The sequence below is a fragment of the Ranitomeya variabilis genome, chromosome 2 (genome assembly GCF_051348905.1).
Source record: "Ranitomeya variabilis isolate aRanVar5 chromosome 2, aRanVar5.hap1, whole genome shotgun sequence".
In the NCBI taxonomy this organism is placed as follows: domain Eukaryota; kingdom Metazoa; phylum Chordata; class Amphibia; order Anura; family Dendrobatidae; genus Ranitomeya; species Ranitomeya variabilis.
Genome location: NC_135233.1, coordinates 372,011,056 through 372,021,134, shown reverse-complemented (window position 1 = coordinate 372,021,134; position 10,079 = coordinate 372,011,056).

Sequence of the window (10,079 nt, the reverse complement as noted above, 5' to 3'; positions counted from 1 at the left end):
CTATATATCCACAGCAGACCCCTTATATATCCACAGCAGATACTCGGCCCCTCTATATATCCACAGCAGACCCCCGGCCCCCCTATATATCCACAGCAGACCCCCTGGCCCCCCTATATATCCACATCTGGCCCCGCTGTATATCCACATCATACCCCCCTATATATCCACAGCAGACCCCCTGGCCCCCCTATATATCCACATCAGACTCCCCTATATATCCACAGCAGATACTCGGCCCCCCTCTATATCCACAGCAGACCCCCGGCCCCCCTCTATATCCACAGCAGACCCCCTGGCCCCCCTATATATCCACATCAGACCCCCCTATATATCCACAGCAGATACTCGGCCCCCCTCTATATCCACAGCAGACCCCCGGCCCCCCTCTATATCCACAGCAGACCCCCTGGCCCCCCTATATATCCACATCAGACCCCCCTCTATATCCACAGCAGACCCCCGGCCTCTCTGGATGGTGGTTGCATCAGCAGCTCCTGGGGGACGCTGGCTGTTCTGCACACACATCACAATCTGCAGTTTCCATTAAGCTTCCTTCTGCCTCATGAATACTTAACCTGCAGAAAGTCCATTTCTTGCGGCGTTCAGCACTTACTGGCGGCCCCCACTCAGGATGCGCGGCCCCTCACCCTTTTGTTTGCATGTCCAGCACCGCAGATCCTGCATTAGGTCATTGCAGCCCATCACTCATGTACATGGGGGGCTCCAGGGCTGGGGGGCTTCCGGTATTAGTTATTACCTGAAATCATTTCCATATAAAATAACTTCATTATTTACCATAACAGGATGTAATTCCGTCCCACGGCCTCCGCCGGCTCGTCTCCCTCCATAGCCCACCACGGTGGGTGTCACCCAAGTGTCGCACACACCGTCCGTCCACATGATGGGAACCCTGATTCATCAGACCGGGCCGCCGGCATCCATGGTCCAGTCTGGAGATCCATGACCCATCAGCGGGCACGATCCATGACCCATCAGTGGGCACTTTCCATGATGGGGGCTCTGACCACGCAGCCCCCCACACAGCACACGGCGCACCACGCAGCCCCCCACACAGCACAAGACGCACCACGCAGCCCCCCACACAGCGCACCACGCAGCCCCCCACACAGCGCATGATGCACCACGCAGCCCCCCACACAGCACACGACGCTCCGCGCAGCCCCCCACACAGCACACGACGCTCCGCGTACTCTGACATCTGTCATCCCCGATATTACAGGAGTCGGCCACAACTTTCAAACCTTTTCTTACTGGCACCGGGGCGGTGAGACGCTGCCCTCAGCCCGCACTCCTCCACCTCTGCTGGACCAGAAGTGATGACGTCACTGCCCACCTATGACCTGACCGCTGCGGGTGCTCATTGGCTGCAGCGTGTACGACGTGGACGCCCATTGCTCTGGCAGGCACAGATTGCTCTGTAGTCACGGGTATTGTATAGCGCTGGCAAAAAATACAAAACTTTGTCATTTAGTATTTGTTAACATTTTCAGCCGTTCTTGAGATTTTTAGCATTTTTCCTTTGTTTACAGCCTGTTGCCTAGGAGACCGACCACCGCTGCTGTGTTGCATCGCTGGCTGAACATACTCAGGGCTTACAAACTCTTTTCTATTATCTTGTAAGCGCCGTTGTAGAGCCAGGACTGGGTCACTGGACGCTCTGTTACCTCCTAATACCGAAGCTAGACAGCAGCGGTGGTCGGTTCCCTAGGCAACAAGCTGTAAACAAGAGAAAAGTGTCAATATCTCAAGAACGGCTGCAAATGTTAATAAGCAGCGAATTACAAATGTGCTTTAATTTACAAGACAGATCTATGAAGATGGGAATCTCTGTAAAACAGGAGGATGGACCCTGGAACTACATGACTGGGAGATCGCTCAGGATGTGAAGTGCTCACACACACCACACATAGGCCAACCACAATGAAGGCCAACGCAAAAATGAAAGGGGGGATTGGAAACATCTCTCAACAGCGCCACCCCTGACCAGAGGCTGCAACGTGAACTGCAAGAAAATAGAGACTAGTTTGATTTTTCTCACAGACTTGGCGGACCCCCCTGTACTGGTCATCGGTGGTCTCAGACCAGTCACAGAGGGGATTGGGGTCCCACTATTAGCGGAGTCGCGCCCTGTATATATCATGCCAGCCTTAAAGCCGCACATAAATCTGCCACTTATGTCTCAGCGGCTGCGGCCCAATATTACATTACACAGGGGACAGAATTAGCAGCAGAGAGGGACTACAAGCACCAGCATGCACCTGCTGACACGGGATGCAGCCTGTTAACTCATAACTGCCTGGACCCTTTTCCCTGTGGTGGTGCCCACATGGCAGAGACGGAAGGAATGACCCTGCAGTGCTATAACATTACACTGCCTGCAGTGAGGTTATTACAGGCGCTATAGTCAGCGCATGCTGGGACTTGTAGTTCCACAATTACTCTGCTCCTGTATAAAGCTCGGTACAGAGGCCTCTACGGTGTCCCAGTCGGTTTATATAGTGTGGAGCCGTCACACACCGGGCACAAAGTACAAACAGTCATCACTGCCGTTACAAGGACCAGTCTACGGTCCACCACGTGTCCGCTTGGGGCAGGGCGTTGGCTGCTCTTAGACTACAGTTCCCATCAGCCCTCTCTTCTTTAGCTCCGCCCACAGGAGTTTGACTGACATTGAGACCGACCCCGCGACGCCAGGCAGCCAATCAGCTCAGCCTGAGGCAGAGACTGGAAGCGGGACAGGTGACATCCATGAGGCCAATGGGATGAAACTAGAGATGTGGGAGGGGCGTGATATGCAGAGTAGGGCCGTCAGAGGGGGAGACGGGTCGGGAAGCGACAGCGTCCGAGGTGCTACAGTCAGTGTATGATAATGTCTGACGGGAGGAGAAAAGAGAGGAAATAACAGAGGGAAAGAGAGGAGAGGAGAGAACCGAGAGGAGAAAAGGGAGGAGAGATGAGGAGAGAACAGAGGGAAAGAGGAGAGGGGAGGGGAGAACAGAGGGAAAGGGAGGAGAGGAGAGAACCGAGAGGAGAAAAGGGAGGAGAGATGAGGAGAGAACAGAGGGAAAGAGAGGAGAGGGGAGAACAGAGGGAAAGGGAGGAGAGGAGAGAACCGAGAGGAGAAAAGGGAGGAGAGATGAGGAGAGAACAGAGGGAAAGAGAGGAGAGGGGAGGGGAGAACAGAGGGAAAGGGAGGAGAGGAGAGAACCGAGAGGAGAAAAGGGAGGAGAGATGAGGAGAGAACAGAGGGAAAGAGAGGAGAGGGGAGGGGAGAACAGAGGGAAAGGGAGGAGAGGAGAGAACCGAGAGGAGAAAAGGGAGGAGAGATGAGGAGAGAACAGAGGGAAAGAGAGGAGAGGGGAGAACAGAGGGAAAGGGAGGAGAGGAGAGAACCGAGAGGAGAAAAGGGAGGAGAGATGAGGAGAGAACAGAGGGAAAGAGAGGAGAGGGGAGAACAGAGGGAAAGGGAGGAGAGGAGAGAACCGAGAGGAGAAAAGGGAGGAGAGATGAGGAGAGAACAGAGGGAAAGAGAGGAGAGGGGAGAACAGAGGGAAAGGGAGGAGAGGAGAGAACCGAGAGGAGAAAAGGGAGGAGAGATGAGGAGAGAACAGAGGGAAAGAGAGGAGAGGGGAGAACAGAGGGAAAGGGAGGAGAGGAGAGAACCGAGAGGAGAAAAGGGAGGAGAGATGAGGAGAGAACAGAGGGAAAGGGAGGAGAGGGGAGAACAGAGGGAAAGGGAGGAGAGGAGAGAACCGAGAGGAGAAAAGGGAGGAGAGATGAGGAGAGAACAGAGGGAAAGAGAGGAGAGGGGAGAACAGAGGGAAAGGGAGGAGAGGAGAGAACCGAGAGGAGAAAAGGGAGGAGAGATGAGAGAACAGAGGGAAAGAGAGGAGAGGGGAGAACAGAGGGAAAGGGAGGAGAGGAGAGAACCGAGAGGAGAAAAGGGAGGAGAGATGAGGAGAGAACAGAGGGAAAGAGAGGAAAGGGGAGAACAGAGGGAAAGGGAGGAGAGGAGAGAACCGAGAGGAGAAAAGGGAGGAGAGATGAGGAGAGAACAGAGGGAAAGAGAGGGGAGAACCGAAAGGAGAAAGGGAGGAGAGAACAGAGGGAAAGGGAGGAGAGGAGAGAACCGAGGAGAAAAGGGAGGAAAGGAGAGAACAGAGGGAAAGGGAGGAGAGGAGAGAACCGAGAGGAGAAAAGGGAGGAGAGGAGAGAACCGAGAGGAGAAAAGGGAGGAGAGAACAGAGGGAAAGGGAGGAGAGGAGAGAACCGAGAGGAGAAAAAGGAGGAGAGGAGAGAACCGAGAGGAGAAAAGGGAGGAGAGAACAGAGGGAAAGGGAGGAGAGGACCGAGAGGAGAAAAGGGAGGAGAGGAGAGAACCGAGAGGAGAAAAGGGAGGAGAGGAGGAAAGAGAGGAGAAAAGGGAGGAGAGAACAGAGGGAAAGGGAGGAGAGGAGAGAACCGAGAGGAGAAAAGGGAGGAGAGGAGAGAACAGAGGGAAAGGGAGGAGAGGAGAGAACCGAGAGGAGAAAAGGGAGGAGAGAACAGAGGGAAAGGGAGGGGAGGAGAGAACCGAGAGGAGAAAAGGGAGGAGAGAACAGAGGGAAAGGGAGGAGAGGAGAGAACCGAGAGGAGAAAAGAAAGGAGAGAACAGAGGGAAAGGGAGGGGAGGAGAGAACCGAGAGGAGAAAAGGGAGGAGAGAACAGAGGGAAAGGGAGGAGAGGAGAGAACCGAGAGGAGAAAAGGGAGGAGAGGAGAGAACCGACAGGAGAAAAGGGAGGAGAGAACAGAGGGAAAGGGAGGAGAGGAGAGAACCGAGAGGAGAAAAGGGAGGAGAGGAGAGAACAGAGGGAAAGGGAGGAGAGGAGAGAACCGAGAGGAGAAAAGGGAGGAGAGAACAGAGGGAAAGGGAGGAGAGGAGAGAACTGAGAGGAGAGAACAGAGGGAAAGGGAGGAGAGGAGAGAACCGAGAGGAGAAAAGGGAGGAGAGGAGGAAAGAGAGGAGAGCGATGGATGATTAGTAGATAATAGATATACAGAAAAAACCTGACCAGCTCCTCCCTAGTGTGACTATGTGCCACTGTCACCTTGCTGTGGGTGATGGCCTCACATGAATTGGCCAAATTATGTGCTCAGAACCTTCGCTTTTTTTTGTAAGTTCATCTTCCTGAGGGACCATGCAGTTGGAAGCTGATATTTTGATTGACGCTATAGGTCTTGTCATTCACAGAGAGCTGCTGTGCGTTTTTAAACATAGATATTAGAGCGATAATATCTACAGGTGCTTCTCACTAAATTAGAATCTCATCAAAAATTAAATTTATTTCAGTTCTTCAATACAAAAAGTGAAAATCATATATAGCGTCATTACACACAGAGTGATCTATTTCACGTGCTTATTTCTGTTAATGTTGATGATTATGGCTTACAGCCAATGAAAACCCAAAAGTCGTTATCTCAGTAAATTTGAATAATTCACAAAAACACCTGTAAAGGCTTCTTAAGTGTTTATAAAGGCCTCTTAGTCTGTTTCAGTAGCTCCACAATCATGGGGAAGACTGTTGACCTGACAGATGTCCAGATGGCAGTCACTGACACAATCCACAAGGAGGGTAAGCCACAAAAGGTCATTGCTAAAGAAGCTGACTGTTCACAGAGTGCTGTATCCAAGCATATTAATGGAAAGTTGAGTGGAAGGAAAAAGTGTGGTAGAAAAAGGTGCGCAAGCAACCGGGGTAACCGCAGCCTTGAAAGGATTGTAAGAGAAGACCATTCATAAATGTGGGGGAGATTCACAAGGAGTGGACTGCTGCTGGAGTCTTTGCTTCAAGATCCACCACACACAGACGTGTCCAGGACATGGGCTACAAGTGTCACATTCCCTGTGTCAGGCCACTCATGACCAATAGAAAACATCAGAAGTGTCTTACCTGGCCAAGGAGAAAAAGAACTGGACTGTTGTCAGTGGTCCAAGGTGTTTTCAGATGGAAGTAAATTTTGCATTTCATTTGGAGATCAAGGTCCCAGAGTCTGGAGGAAGAGTGGAGAGGCCACAATCCAAGCTGCTGGAGTTCTAGTGTGAAGTTTCCACAATCAGTGATGGTTTGGGGAGCCATGTCATCTGCTGGTGTAGGTCCACTGGGTTTTCTCAAGACCAAAGTCAGCGCAGCCGTCTACCAGGACATTTTAGAGCACTTCATGCTTCCCTCTGCTGACAGGTTTTATGGAGATGGAAATGTCATTCTCCAACAGGACTTGGCCCCTCTCCACACTGCCAAAAGTACCAATACCTGGTGTAAAAACAACAGCATCACTGTGATTGGCAGCAAACTGAGAGACACCAGACCCCAACAATGCAGATGAGCTGAAAGCTGCTATCAAAGCAACCTGGGCTTCCATAACCCCTCAGCAGTGCCACAGGCTGATCACCTCCATGCCACGCCGCATTGATGCAGTAATTGAGGCCAAAGGTGCCCTGACCAAGTATTGAGCACATTTACTGAACATACATTTCAGTAGGCCAACATTTCGGATGTTAAAATCATTTTTCAAGCTGGTGTTATAAAGTATTCTAATTTACTGAGATAATGACTGTTGGGTTTTCATTGGCTGTAAGCCATAATCATCAACATTAACAGAAATAAACACTTGCAATAGATCACTCTGTGTAATGACTCTATAGAATATATGAGATTCACTTTTTGTATTGAAGAACTAAAATAAATTAACTTTTTGATGATATTCTAATTTTGTGAGATGCCCCTGTATATAGATAGTAGATAGATAAATGATTTCTAGATGATGACGCTTCTGCAGTCTAGATCGGTGCTGGGTGCGGTCAGTCGGGGAGATTTCTAGGATATAAGTCTCATCAATGATCCGTCAGTGAGTGTCCGCCCTCCGCCCAGCACTGCGGGGCTCAGCGTAGACACCGCCTGTACTAATCAGAAGAAAATGATACATGATCAGAGCCAAATTACACTCCCTGATGTATAATGTGATCCCTCCAGGGATTGTCAGCAGATACAGCGTCACCTCCCCCAGTATAACTCTCCACCAGAGCGCACTGGGATGGGATCTGCATGATCACACCTTCCAGTCTGCAGCAGGATCCCAGGGACCACATCTGATCTAATCAGTCCCATATGTTACTAATATAACATCCTGCTGTGAACATTTCCTTGAAGGTGGACACACAGAAAAGAATCGTACATTTTGGATGACTGACCACGTAGCACCGCTCAGAGGAGGAGGTGATGGGGTAAAAGTGCTGAGTTACAGTGGATTTTAGACCTAATGGTGTAAATGTTGAATATAACCTGAACACTATACTGTAGGAGTTGTTCGCTCTTGTGTTTGTTTTGGGTCATCTCCCCTCTCCATGCTGTAGTTGGATTACATTTTTTTTATTGTGAAATACTGAAAAAATGTTTTTATTTTTTTTTTTCTAATTTTTTATTACTTTTTCTTTTATGTGGTGTTCTGATTAGGTATTCATCTATACAGCTTCTTCTGACGAGTCACTGATCCCTCACTGACTTGCCCCCTAGTTTACATCATGAATGTTATATATATTGAAAAAAAAAAAAAACACCTTCTGTAGGAAGTTGTCAGCGGATTGGATCTCCGATAGACGCTACTGCGCAGGTGCGGCAGGCCCCATCTTAGTCGAGACAATTTATTTTGTCTATGGCAAGATGGCGCCGCCTGTGCCTGTTTTTTTTTTCAATATATATAATATTCATTATGTACACTAGGGGGCAGGTTAGTGAGGGATCAGTGTCCTGTCAGAAGCCATACTGATAAATACCTAATCAGAGCACCAAGGGCAGACCCCCCACAGCTCCGCCCCGCAGCACAAGCATATCATTAACTCAAAAGTGAAAATAAAGATTAAACAAGAACCACAAGACAGATTTCATCACCAGGTATCATTGTAATCAGTATAACGGCGCCGACCTGACACTGTCTGTAGTAACTGAGCACAATCCTGCTGACAGATTCACTTTAAAACAACACCTTTTTGCACTGTGATGGTGTGCTGCTTCCATTTTTTCTTTATATAACAAGGACTGGTATGTACCTAGGAGGCTTTGCACCCAGCTTTTACTACAAAGGTGCTGCTCTTTGTTCTCTTTTCTTCTCTATTATCTATCATATCTATTATCTATCTGTTATCTATTTATCTATTATCTATGTATTTATCTATTATCTATCTATTATCTATCTATTATCTATCTGTTATCTATCTATTATCTATGTATTTATCTATCTATTATCTATCTATTATCTATCTGTTATCTATCTATTATCTATGTATTTATCTATCTGTTATCTATTTATCTATTATCTATGTATTTATCTATGTATCTATTATCCATCTATCATCTATTTATTATCTATCTATTATCTGTGTATCTATTATCCATCTATCATCTGTTATATATCATCTATCGATTATCTGTCTATCTATTATCTATCTATCTATCTATCTATCTATCTATCTATCTATCTATCTATCTATCTATCTATCTATCTATCTCTATATCTAGTAAAGAAAAAAGGAACAGCACAACACTTTGTTACTTATCTTCGGGTGCAAGGCCCCAGGTAACCAGTCCAACGATTACACCAGATTCACAGGGATTCAAAAAAGAGGCAGCACTCCATTGTTAAAGTGAAACATGTGGTAGGTTTAATCGACCCACATAGCCGGGCGACGTTTCAGCTCAATCTGAGCCTTTATCAAGCAGTGAGTAACCATACCTGTTACTTATTTATATGTGTTTCAACAAGTGTTACAATGAATCCAATCATATTTTACATTCAGTAATTACCCATAAAACATTTACATTATTCATCATACTTGTGTCCAGTGCTTATATATAAAGTGCTTTGTGCTTATGTGCAATAAAGATCTGACTTTCAACAGCCCCTCAGACTGTCCTACTTATTTGCCCGCAACCTTATAGACAATAGATCTCTTATTGATGATTATTTCCTGTACATAATGCTATTATTATTATCCACTCACCAAGAACTCATAATAGGCTCATGGAGGACGTTATGTCTGAAAGTCGGCGTTCTCCGCTGCTCACTGCGCATGTCCAAGGCGCATCATTATACTCAGAAGCCACACCAGCCAATAGAGCGCTGCGTGTGTCAATTTACACACGGCGCATGCGCAGTAGCGCTAAACATCGCCATATTGGTAGTGGCTCCCTGATTACTTACGTTTCTTTTTAGCACCTGCGCAGTGGCATAGAGGCAAGCTTTATGTCCCATATCACCTGCGCAAGCGCTGTTGTGCACTTTGTATCTATAAAAGGGCCACTTTTGTAGATACAAAGTGCACAACAGCGCTTGCGCAGGTGATATGGGACATAAAGCTTGCCTCTATGCCACTGCGCAGGTGCTAAAAAGAAACGTAAGTAATCAGGGAGCCACTACCAATATGGCGATGTTTAGCGCTACTGCACATGCGCCGTGTGTAAATTGACACACGCAGCGCTCTATTGGCTGGTGTGGCTTCTGAGTATAATGATGCGCCTTGGACATGCGCAGTGAGCAGCGGAGAACGCCGACTTTCAGACATAACGTCCTCCATGAGCCTATTATGAGTTGTTGGTGAGTGGATAATAATAATAGCATTATGTACAGGAAATAATCATCAATAAGAGATCTATTGTCTATAAGGTTGCGGGCAAATAAGTAGGACAGTCTGAGGGGCTGTTGAAAGTCAGATCTTTATTGCACATAAGCACAAAGCACTTTATATATAAGCACTGGACACAAGTATGATGAATAATGTAAATGTTTTATGGGTAATTACTGAATGTAAAATATGATTGGATTCATTGTAACACTTGTTGAAACACATATAAATAAGTAACAGGTATGGTTACTCACTGCTTGATAAAGGCTCAGATTGAGCTGAAACGTCGCCCGGCTATGTGGGTCGATTAAACCTACCACATGTTTCACTTTAACAATGGAGTGCTGCCTCTTTTTTGAATCCCTATCTCTATATCTATCTATATATCTATCACCCTAT